The sequence below is a fragment of the Chiroxiphia lanceolata genome, chromosome 3 (genome assembly GCF_009829145.1).
Source record: "Chiroxiphia lanceolata isolate bChiLan1 chromosome 3, bChiLan1.pri, whole genome shotgun sequence".
Taxonomy (NCBI): domain Eukaryota; kingdom Metazoa; phylum Chordata; class Aves; order Passeriformes; family Pipridae; genus Chiroxiphia; species Chiroxiphia lanceolata.
Window position 1 is genome coordinate 93,648,323 of NC_045639.1, and position 10,709 is coordinate 93,659,031.

General features: G+C 36.7%; 1 long non-coding RNA gene across 1 annotated transcript; it reads left to right on the plus strand.

Annotated features, from left to right (window-relative positions):
* The first annotated feature begins 2,083 nt into the window (after positions 1–2,083).
* Positions 2,084–8,942, plus strand: LOC116783853. The gene is made up of 3 exons (XR_004355871.1): positions 2,084–2,278; positions 5,512–5,565; positions 8,811–8,942. It is a non-coding gene; the product is annotated as an uncharacterized LOC116783853 (long non-coding RNA).
* Positions 8,943–10,709: the final 1,767 nt, after the last annotated feature.

The following is a 10,709-nucleotide window of genomic DNA, read 5'->3' on the forward strand; positions in this document are numbered from 1 at the left end:
AAAATGTGGATTGTACTTGTCTCTGTGATGGAAGCATTACTCTCCAACTGCTCAACTTTATAGGAAGAACTAGTTCAGCCTCTTAAAAAAACTAACTTACCTTTTTTTTCAGATTTTGAAAATGAGAGCTGATCTATAATAGAGTGGTGCCAATTTGGCATGGAGTTCAAGGAATTTTGTCACCTTCACTCGAAGGAGCACTGACTTCTTATCTAGCATCCCAATGTAGCCCTTTCGTGGCTTTCACTCAAGTTTCATTATTCTCAGAAGGTGTTGTCAGATCACCCATATCACTTTTATTCATCTCCTGAAGTTTCTGAAAGACGTGGACTTTAAAAAGAATATATTTTATTATTAAATACTATACAAATAGAGATGATCCCCCCCACAGAATTTGTGATCTAGTGAATTTTATACCATATGCATCACCACAACTTGAAAAATTTCCTTCAGTCAGGACTCATCAGTGCATTTAGTTTATTCAGCTGGATCACTCATATCTGCCACTCAATTTTAATAGTTATATATATAACTAACAATATACAGAGTTATATTGACTGAGTTTGCTTTCGGCAGCTGTTTTAGTGTGCTAAATTCAACCTAACCATTATAAGATAAATTTTATTTTCATTCTATGTTTTATAGTTTTTAAAAGTTGCAAATATTTTAGAGTCCAGCAAAGTAATGAGATACTGCTTATATTTAGACAAAAATTATGTCTAAGAATCTCTCATTCAAAGACGTGATTCAGTTTTCAGCCTTGTAAGAAAACTGAAACAATTAATAAGAACTCTTGAGAGATACAAAGGAAAGAAAAAAAAAACAAGTTGGAGAATATGATATAGAAATGACTGAAGTACTCACCCCAAGTTTTGTCTCATTGTTCGTGGATAGCGTCGTTCTCAAATGTTGGTGCATAACATTATGGCTTTGGAATGAGATGGACAGAAGACTGGGACTACCGATAAAAGTTGGATAAATATACAGATCTTTGGTAGTTTTGATTCTTGGGTGAAATTCATCTGGCACCATTCCCCATGCAGAGTCATGGTCATCAGGAGTAGTTTCCTTACGGTTGATGAAAGAAAGGCTAATCTTACATTCGCTTTTAAAAAAGGCAAGGAGACAGAATTGTAAAATAATAGGCTGGTCAGATTCATCTCAGGCTTTAAATGAATAGCATATCTTATGAGAAACCGTTTTCAAACAAGGAATGCAATCAGAAATAGGAAACATGGATTTATGAGGGCCGTATCATGTTTGATCAGTAGGATTGCTTTTTGAGATGAAATGACTGGCATGTGAATGAGCAAAATGGGTGAATGTAATATGATTTGACTTTAGTAAGGTTTTTAACACCATTTTGTACAGCTGTTACATTGGAAAGTGGAGGAACTAAGGTTAATCCTTTTAGATGAATTAAAATTTGACTGGACTGTAAGGTTCAAAGGGTTGTAGCCAATGGTTTGAAATTCAGTGCCCAGTAACACATGGAATACCCTGGTGACTGAAGCTGAAGTCAGAGTTGCTCAGCATTTTTTTCAATAACTTGAATGACTAGATTGAACATATCTTTAGCAAATTTATAGTATATATTAATGTGCGTGGGACTGACATAGGGATTAGTGAAAACAGCTCAGTTCAAGATGAGAACATGACATATAAAGGTCAAGAAAAAATTCCTCAAAACTGAAACACAGAAAAAATTTGCATATGAAATCATAGGTCTTGTCTGTCTCAGTTTAATGAGACTGAAGTGTTTTGCTAAGGAGGATGAATTATGAGGAAGACCAAACTCCTCCCTCTAAGCAATTGTAAATCAGAAATTAAGAGGCTCCAATTGAGGAATTATGGAGAAAGAAAAAATAACAGCCATTTTTTAAAGGATATATGTGTATTGGCAAAACAACAAAAGAACACAAAACCAACCAAACAATAATCCTGTACCCAAAAATCCCCTTGAAAAAGGAAACAGTTCAGTACTTTCCGCCTTTGGTGCAATTCCAACCACGATCAGCAGGGGGCGCTGTTGGGCTCTGGCAGTAGCCACATGAGGCCCCGGTTTGTGGGAGAAGCTGAAAATGTGGATCTTCCCCCCCACACTGAGAAGGGGAAGGGGGAAAAAAAGGGGAAAAAGGGGCTCTTCCCACAAAACTCATGCTGTCTGCGGCTGGCTGTGGCCAGGATTTTCCCCCTTTTGTTGATGGACAGAAGCCACTGCCAACACAGGAGCGGAGAAGGGAAAGGGCGACCTCCTCCCCAAAAGGTTTCTCTGCAGGTGAGTCAAGCCTCTTTGATGAAGTCCGAGCAGGTCTGGGCTGGGGGCAGAACAGGGTGCAGGAAAACGGAGGCAAATTGGGGCCAGAAACAGCCAGGTGACCAGGCTGAAAACAAAGTGAACCTTGGACCCCTCCAACACACACCTTGCCTGAGTTAAGGCAAAAGTGAAGTGCCTCCCGTTTCCCAGGAGAGGAAAAAAAACTCATCACCCTTCCCAACAGTCTTCGGAAGGCCATCAGCTTGGAATGTGAATCTGCTGGTTAGTTCTTTTGTGTGGATCAATCACCCACGGCAAACCACCCTCCCCATTCAACATCTTTCTTTTACAGATGCAGGGGAAAGAAAAAAAAAAAGAATTCCCCCTTGGTTTTTTTAGAACAAGTAAGCCTATCACACTGTCTTATGCCTTTAAATAAACCTACCAAGTCTATATAGGACGCAAAAATAATAAACATGTTGAAAAAGTAAAAAAGTACTCTAAGTAAGTGCAGGAGCATTATTCAAACACAAATAGACTGTACAATTAAAAAAAAAGGGGGTGTGTGGGGGAAAGAAGAATGAAATCAGAAGAAAACTGATATATAAATAGCTGTTCATACAAATTTCACCAAAGAGAGATTTTATCCAGCCATATCTTTCTTTCTTAAGACAATTTATTTTAAAGATGAAGAAATGCAAGTTTGCCCTGTCTGGATCAGAAAGTACTTTGTATGGCTACAGGGGAAATGACTAATCTGAAAATATTGAAGAAGATGAGATTTAGAGAACTGAAGTTGGGCTAAAGGACAGATGGCAGTGGGTTGTACAAAAATTTGAGTTTTCAGGCAAAGATTAAGTATTCCTAAATTACTTATGTTGGAAATTATCTTGCTTAATATTTTCATTAATGGCATGAGCACAGAAATGGACATGTGTTACAGAAAAGCAGACACGAGTAAAAGCTAACAAATTTGCCAATGCACAGGAGGACAGGTAATACCACATTGTAAAATGAATGTTTTGAAGGAAGGGAATAGTAGCCTTGTGTTAAATTTTCAAAACATGTACAAGATAATGTATTTATGGGATAGAGGATAGAATTTTGGGTTACTTGTCAGACAGACAGACAAAAGAGGAGAAAGACATGGTTATGTTATACTAGTTGTCAAATATAAGGTTACAGAAAGACCACTAATGACCAATGACACATTTCTTAAGAGGACAAGAGAATTTTTAAGTTCTGTGAATATATTTCTAGTGAACATACAAAGTAAAGTTATAGACATTAAGGTAAAAGATCATGGTGAGAACTAAGTTTTAGAGCTATATAAATATCTGATCACATATGTTTAAGAAAGATAGATTCAAGTGGGATTTGTAGAGCAGTACTGAAATCAGCCTGATGGAAAAAAAATCTCATTAAATTACTCTGGAAAATAAACTCTCTATCTTATTAATAGATCAAGGGTGACAGTGGTGTGAAAAAGAAAGGGGTATACGATCAAAGCAAGGGCCAAGATGAGAATGAGTGACTATTATCTGGCAATGTCTAAATTTATTTCAGGTATTCAGATTAAAGTTTATGGTCACAGAAAGAATGAGGGAGTTTCACATAAAATCTGTGCGTTTCAGTGAGAGTTACTTTCATAGTTTTAATTTGCTCAACGTGAAATCTAAGGGGTTTGTCTACCCACAGGGACCCAAACTGTAGAAACAAACTGCCAAATCAAATTTCCGCCATCTACTCTAACAGTATACAAGTGCAAGCAAACAGGAAAAGGGATAGGAGTTCCTTTCTGCTTGGAGTTGAAGGAAATATTTTTTGTGTGAGATTATATTTACAGCAAACTTGAGCAATCTGGAAGCAGAGGAGGGATATAAGCTTTGTGGACAGAGCTCTCTTGGGATTGAGATTATCTGTAAGGGTAGGGAGGAATTTAAGAATATTCTGTAGTAGTCAAACGAAATCAGTACTACCAGGGAATTTTTCAATTGCGTACATTCCCATGGAAAATGCTTTTTTGAAATTATTGTTTATAGGAATTTGACATTTTTAACTCAGTAAGAAAAAATGTCAAATGGGCAGGAAAGGTATGAAATCTTTCTTATTAGGGAAATACTAGTAGACTCATAACTGAGTTACTTGGGGATCAATTATAAGTATTTATGGTCCTTGGTCTACTTGATTAATTCCAGAAGTTAAATTTACCACTGCTTAGGTGAGTTCTCTGACCTATTGAATAGGACATTGACTCTTGTAAGATCATGGACCTCTGAATATCTTCCAAATTTCCCAAATCTCGCATGTGGGCCAAATTCAGTATTTGCAGTTTTACTCTCATACTTTTTCACATTTGTGATGTATCAGGGTTATCCTGAAAGAGCATAGAAAACCATTTTGATTCTCAAAACTTAAAGCAGTGAAAAATGTGTCTTCTGCTAATTCTTATGGAAGTTCCAATAAACTCAAGTGATGAATCATAAACCAGAAATAAATGTCCCACTCCGTAGTTATCCATAGGCTTTTTATATTTCAAAAGTTTTCTGTCAGCCTTGTAAGATGCTTGGTGTGCTACAGTGTCATTGAATAATATTAGATATTTCATTTATATTGAGGAGATTGTGAACAAAACGGTTTTCCCCTTGAGTGACAAGTCATTGGGTTGAAAAGATTGAACTGTGGGTCAATACTCACATACACCAAGGTTAGAGACATAACCTAGGGGACCAGTTTTCCTAGGCTCCCTATATAAGAAATGCAGAAAAGCATTGTTTTAATTCAGAGCAGGATCTTGGTCTTTTAGGGCAGGAGATACCTCTTTTAGGAAGCATCACCCTGCCTTAGTAATACTGACCATCCTGCAGCAGACAAGTGTCTGGATGCTGAAATTTTTATTTACATGGCCATGGCAGTATTTTAATTTTGACAAATCAATGTTTTCCATCAAAATTAGTTTGCTGAAAAATTCCCAGTCAGTGGTAGTTGGCATGTGTTTACAGCTAGAGTGAGTCAGCCACATACATTGTCGGCTGGCACATGTAGCTGTTGTTGAGACTGACAGTATGATATGATGAGTATTTGGCAGGTCGTTCTTAGCGCAGCCACAAAGAGATGCCTTTGTCATCCTTTGCTCCTCCAGCCCCCATGGTGACCCTGTAGAATTACAAGTTCTCTGCATGTAGCAGCAACTCTGTGGATGTAAAAGGCTGATGGAAAGACCTGAAAGAGAACTTTTTTTTCCCTCTATTTAGATTTCTTATTTGACTGGAGAGATTGTGCAATAGTGACCTCCTAGTTAACACAGTGTAAGTAACTACTTTTTCTTAGGAGAAAAAGTAAAACAAACTCAAAAAATGTTTAATCTATGATGTACACTTACTTCACTTCAACTTGAAGTTTTTTCTTAAATTAATTCTGATAGTCTATAATAATTTTTGTTACAAGAAAAAATTGGGGTTTTTGGTCAAGAAGAAAAATTGATTTTTCTAAGTTTTCCATTTTCCTTCAGTTTGAGCTACTTGCCATATTTGACTTAAATTCATGAATAATTACTTACTGCATACCATTTCCCTCCCTCATCAAATGATGTTTCTGAACACACGTAATTGAACCGAGGAGAAGAAGCCTCACTGAGAAAAGACGTGTGAAAGAAATAACAAATTCTGTTGTACTCCGGTTCTTCAGAATTATGTATGAACCCACTGAATTCTACAACGCATACTTGGTTTGGCTTTGAGCTAATGTAGGGTCCTCTATTTTACAGGATATGACTAGCACTTGTCTCTCTGATGCAAAAGTATTTCACATAACAATACAGATGTTCCCATTTCTTCCACTTACCCAAGGCATTAGTTCTACTTAAATAACAGCTACTTTCTTTTTTTGATGCTGCTGTATCTATCACCTTAGTATTAGCTTAACATAAAGTGACCTGAGTTGTCTTTTGCCTGTCAGAACACTCTTTCTGAAACGAACAGTCTCCATCCAATCCCCACTAGAGTCTGTGCTGCTCTTCCTTGATTTGTTGAATGCATCTTTGATAACCCTCCAAATACTCTCCCTATTTTTACTGTAACATTTTCATATGAATAATTTCACTTCTAAGCCATCAAGGATTTCCATTGTCCTCCAAGCTTTTGTTCCCGATTTGTAGTGCTTTCTTCCTACAGCACTTTCAGCATTTTTCCTCTCACTCTTCTCTTTCCTGTACAGTTACAGTTTCTTAAACCATAATATTTCTGATTTTATGTTTGATTACCTGTGTTGCTTCTTCATGGGGAAAGATGTCTGAATTTTCATAAAGAGGGAATTGTCTGACACATTCTGTGGCATGCAATTCATATATATATAATCATTAATCATAAAATCATAGACTCATAGAATAAAGCAGGGTGGAAGGAATACCTGGAGGACACGTGGTTTAAAATCTAAATACTCCTATCATTTATTGAAAAGAGTATAATCGATAATATTGCTTTTTACTCTATGTTCTGTGACTATGGTAATGAATAAAAGGGTAAATAAAGCTATTTTCCAAATGTCATGCAGTACAGGTTCTATTCTTTGATGATAAATGCAATCATTTTGATGTTCTAAGCTGTTTGATCTTGTTAAAAGGAGGGATTTTAGGAAGATTTATCACAGCTAGGAACCAAGTACCCTCACAGAGTATTAAAGATAGCCTATTATAACAGAGTTCTTCAAAAGAGGGCAAGTGTGAGCTGCATCATTTCAGAGTTACCCTTAGTTTAGTTCTCTTTCGAGAATCTGGAATAGACATTCCTTGAGAGGATCAACTGCCATTTCAGTTTTTAAATTGTTTGTAAGGAATATATGATATCTGATCTGATAAATTGAAGGTCATGCCGATCATAAGGCTAATCTGAAAATATATAAAAAAAGAAAAGCTTACCAATCCCTGTTAAAAGGAGAAGTATCTGCAGTATGCCTAATTGTTACTGCCTGAAAATTGAATCTCATTCTTTTTTGAAGCAACATTTTTATTCTAAATTAAGAACACTTATATTCTTTTCTCATTGACTTAATCCAATATATGCAGAGACTTGTTTGATCTCTGGTATATTGCTACAAGATGGAGACATATGAGAACCAGAGCAGACCAAAGAGAACTAGAGGCTAATTGCATCCTTGTTAAGGTTGAGGAATTTTACATTTGACTTCACTTACAACAGATATATATGGTTCGGACTGAATTTAAGTCTGAAAACAGTCTGGAATCTTGTGTAGTAAATTGCTAGTGTATCTCAAGTGGGTAACACTTCTGAAATACAACATACATTAAAAACTAAAGCTACATGTTGTTTTTGTTGTATAAATGGGAGCTATTATGATAAAAAATTATTTTTCTCTTTCAATGGAATGCATGCAATAGCTTGTATCCCAAAGGGTAGGACAAATTCCCATGCTGGGTAATATGGGCCATTGAGCTGCTGTGAAGAGCTGCCTCAGTCCTCTGTAATTTTTCTCATATTTCTTGTAGGTGGAGACCATTTTTAATTTTGTCTATGAATAGCTTTGTCCGTGGTTATCTCATGAAGCCCCTTTATGCACTGTATTCACTAAAAAATTACTATTAATATTTAAATACCAAAGTTCTTATGATACATTTATTATCTAGTACCCATCTCATACTGTGCTGATTTGGGCTGGGGTGGAGTTAATATTGTTCTAGTAGTGGTACGGTGCTGTGTTTTGGATTTAGAATGAGAATAATTTTGACAACACACCGATGTTTTAGTTGTTGCTGAGCAGCATTCATGCAGCATCAAGGCCTTTTCTACTTGTCACCCCACCCCCCCAGTGAGGAGGCTGGGAGTCCACAAGGAGTTTGCAGGAGACACAGCTGGAACAGCTGATCCCAATTGATCCAAGGGGTATTCCACACCAAACAGTGTCATGCTCAGCATATAAAGCTGGGAGGAAAAAGGAGGAAGAGGAGTGACATTTGGAGTGATGGTGTCTGTCTTTCCACCAGACAGATGTCTGATGGAACCTTGCTTTCCTGGAGATGGCTGAACATCTGCCTACCCATGGGAAGTGATAGAATGAATTCCTGGTTTTGCTTTGCTTGAATGCATGGCTTTTGCTTTACCTGTTAAACTGTCTCAACCCACCAGTTTTCTCACTTTTACTCTTTTGATTCTCTCCCCCATCCAACTGGGAAGGAGTGGGTCAGCAGCTGTGGGGTGCTGAGTAGCTAGTTGGGGTTGTACGACAAGACATGGTTAATGAAGAATCCTTTCTCCACTGAAATTTCAATTGCTTTCACCAAATTATATTTTAGTAATTCAAACCAAACGTGCTTCTATTGTTCACACTGGAAGGCCTTCATTATTCCATATTACATTTAACATATGTAATGTGTATTACAACAATACCCTGATAGTTAACTATTGTCAAGAGTATGACTTTGCTTTTATTGTTATTTTTATTTACATAGTATTCAAATTCATAAGAAAATAAGAAATTAAAGGACTGCCTTTTTTTGTCTACGGAGTAACAGCAAGATACCTGACTCTTATATTTTCAGATGGAGAACTTGCCCTGATGCTCCTGGGCTACTGGAACCAGGTTTAGAGTTCTGTAACAATGTAAAAGATGTTTCTAAACTCATCAAACAAGTCTGTGAATACCAAGTAACCTTTGCTTTTAATCTTAAGAGGAAGAGAGCATTTAATGAAATTTGTTTATATTGATCCAGCAGCACAACATTAAAACACCTGTTCTTGTAAAGCAGCAGAAGTTGTGGAGTCTGTGTAGTTGCTATGTATATTGTAAAGCAGTGCCATAGAGCTGCCCTCACAAGAACTGAATCACAGAGGAATCAGACTCAGCTCCTCTTATAGTTTGTGGTGTGCCTCAGGGCTCCTTCAGCGAAGCTGTCAGGGGAAAGGGTGGGAGAGAAAAATAAAGTACAGAAGAATATGCAGGAAGATCTATACGTTGAATCTTGCAAGGGGTCACTTGTTAAGGGGTAATACCGTTCAAAGGAAGAATTCTGGCCTATAGACTTTGATCAGTCTCAAAATTAAGCGAAACTCTAGGTAGATGTTGAAATGTATTCCTCAGTGCTAATAAATTTCTAACAAGCTATATATCAAACTAGGTAAATCATACATGTAGTATTGCTCTGTAATAGCAGAAAACAAAGATGGAATATAACTTTTAGGACAGTCTTAAGGAAAAGACTGTAATTTGTAAGCTCAGTTAGGGAGTTTGTTATGCATGAATTCATTACTCCAGCTGATTGGTTCTCATGACTGAGCATATACAATGGATTCAAGTGTCAGAGTAAAGTAGTTTCACACCTAATGCTTACAGATATTTCCAAAACAATTGATATTCGCTATTTTAAAATCACTTCACAGTAGCCAAAAACTCAGACAACACGGGCTTAAAAAATAATGGAAAGGTGAAGTATGTTTCTATGCTATTCAAAGGCATCACTGTGCACTGAGAAAGGGAGCCTGCACGACATCTCTTCAGTGACCTTATTTTGTGTCCAAATATGTACCACTGAGTGCAGGAATTCCACAGAGGGGTGTCCTCTTTTTACCTTACTTTGCTGTTTCAGGGAAGGTGAAGGCATCCTGCTGTTTGCTGTTGGCCTTCAAGAAGGTCTTTTTTCCACAATCCTTAACATGCATATATGCTTATGTATGTACATATGTATATATATATATATATACATATATATATGTATACACACACATGATCAATGTATAACCAAGAAAGTGAGACAGTTATGAAGAGATGCCCTTTGCAAGGGCCTGGATAGAAAAAAAGAACATCTACAGCATTAGCAGGGATAATGTTCAATCCCACTAGGCTAAGGCAATATCATAGGTAAGAGATTAACCCAAAAAGAATATTATTATTTTAAAAATGGAGAAAGGAAAAGCTAATTAAAGTAAGCTGGAAAGGACTTTCTTAACTCTGGAAAGCATTATCAGTCAGAAAGTTCATTGCTGAAAGGTAAGTTCTTTTATTAAAACTAAGCTGTTCAATTAACAAAAAATGTTTTAAAATTACAGAATTTACCTTATAAAAATGTTCAGGCTTTCTGATTCTTCCTCTTTCCTGATGGTGAGTTTAATCCTATCATTGCTCTTTTCACTAGCAAAGCAGATCTCTGCTGCATAACTTCATTAAAATGGCGGCTCCCACTGAGAGAAACAACTCTATTCAGTGAATGGGAATCCTGAGAGAGTGACAGCATGTCTAAAAACTTCATGGAATTTTTTTATCCTCTGTATCCATGATGTACATACACATAAGTACAAGCACGCATATTTAGAAGTATCCATGTTTTTATATTTGTCTAGAAAATGTCTGTGTTTAGCTCTGTAAACACACTAAAAAATCACAGATCCTTTGTTTTCTGAATTATTGCTTTTGTCATTAGACTTTGCATAGCATGGTCACACCC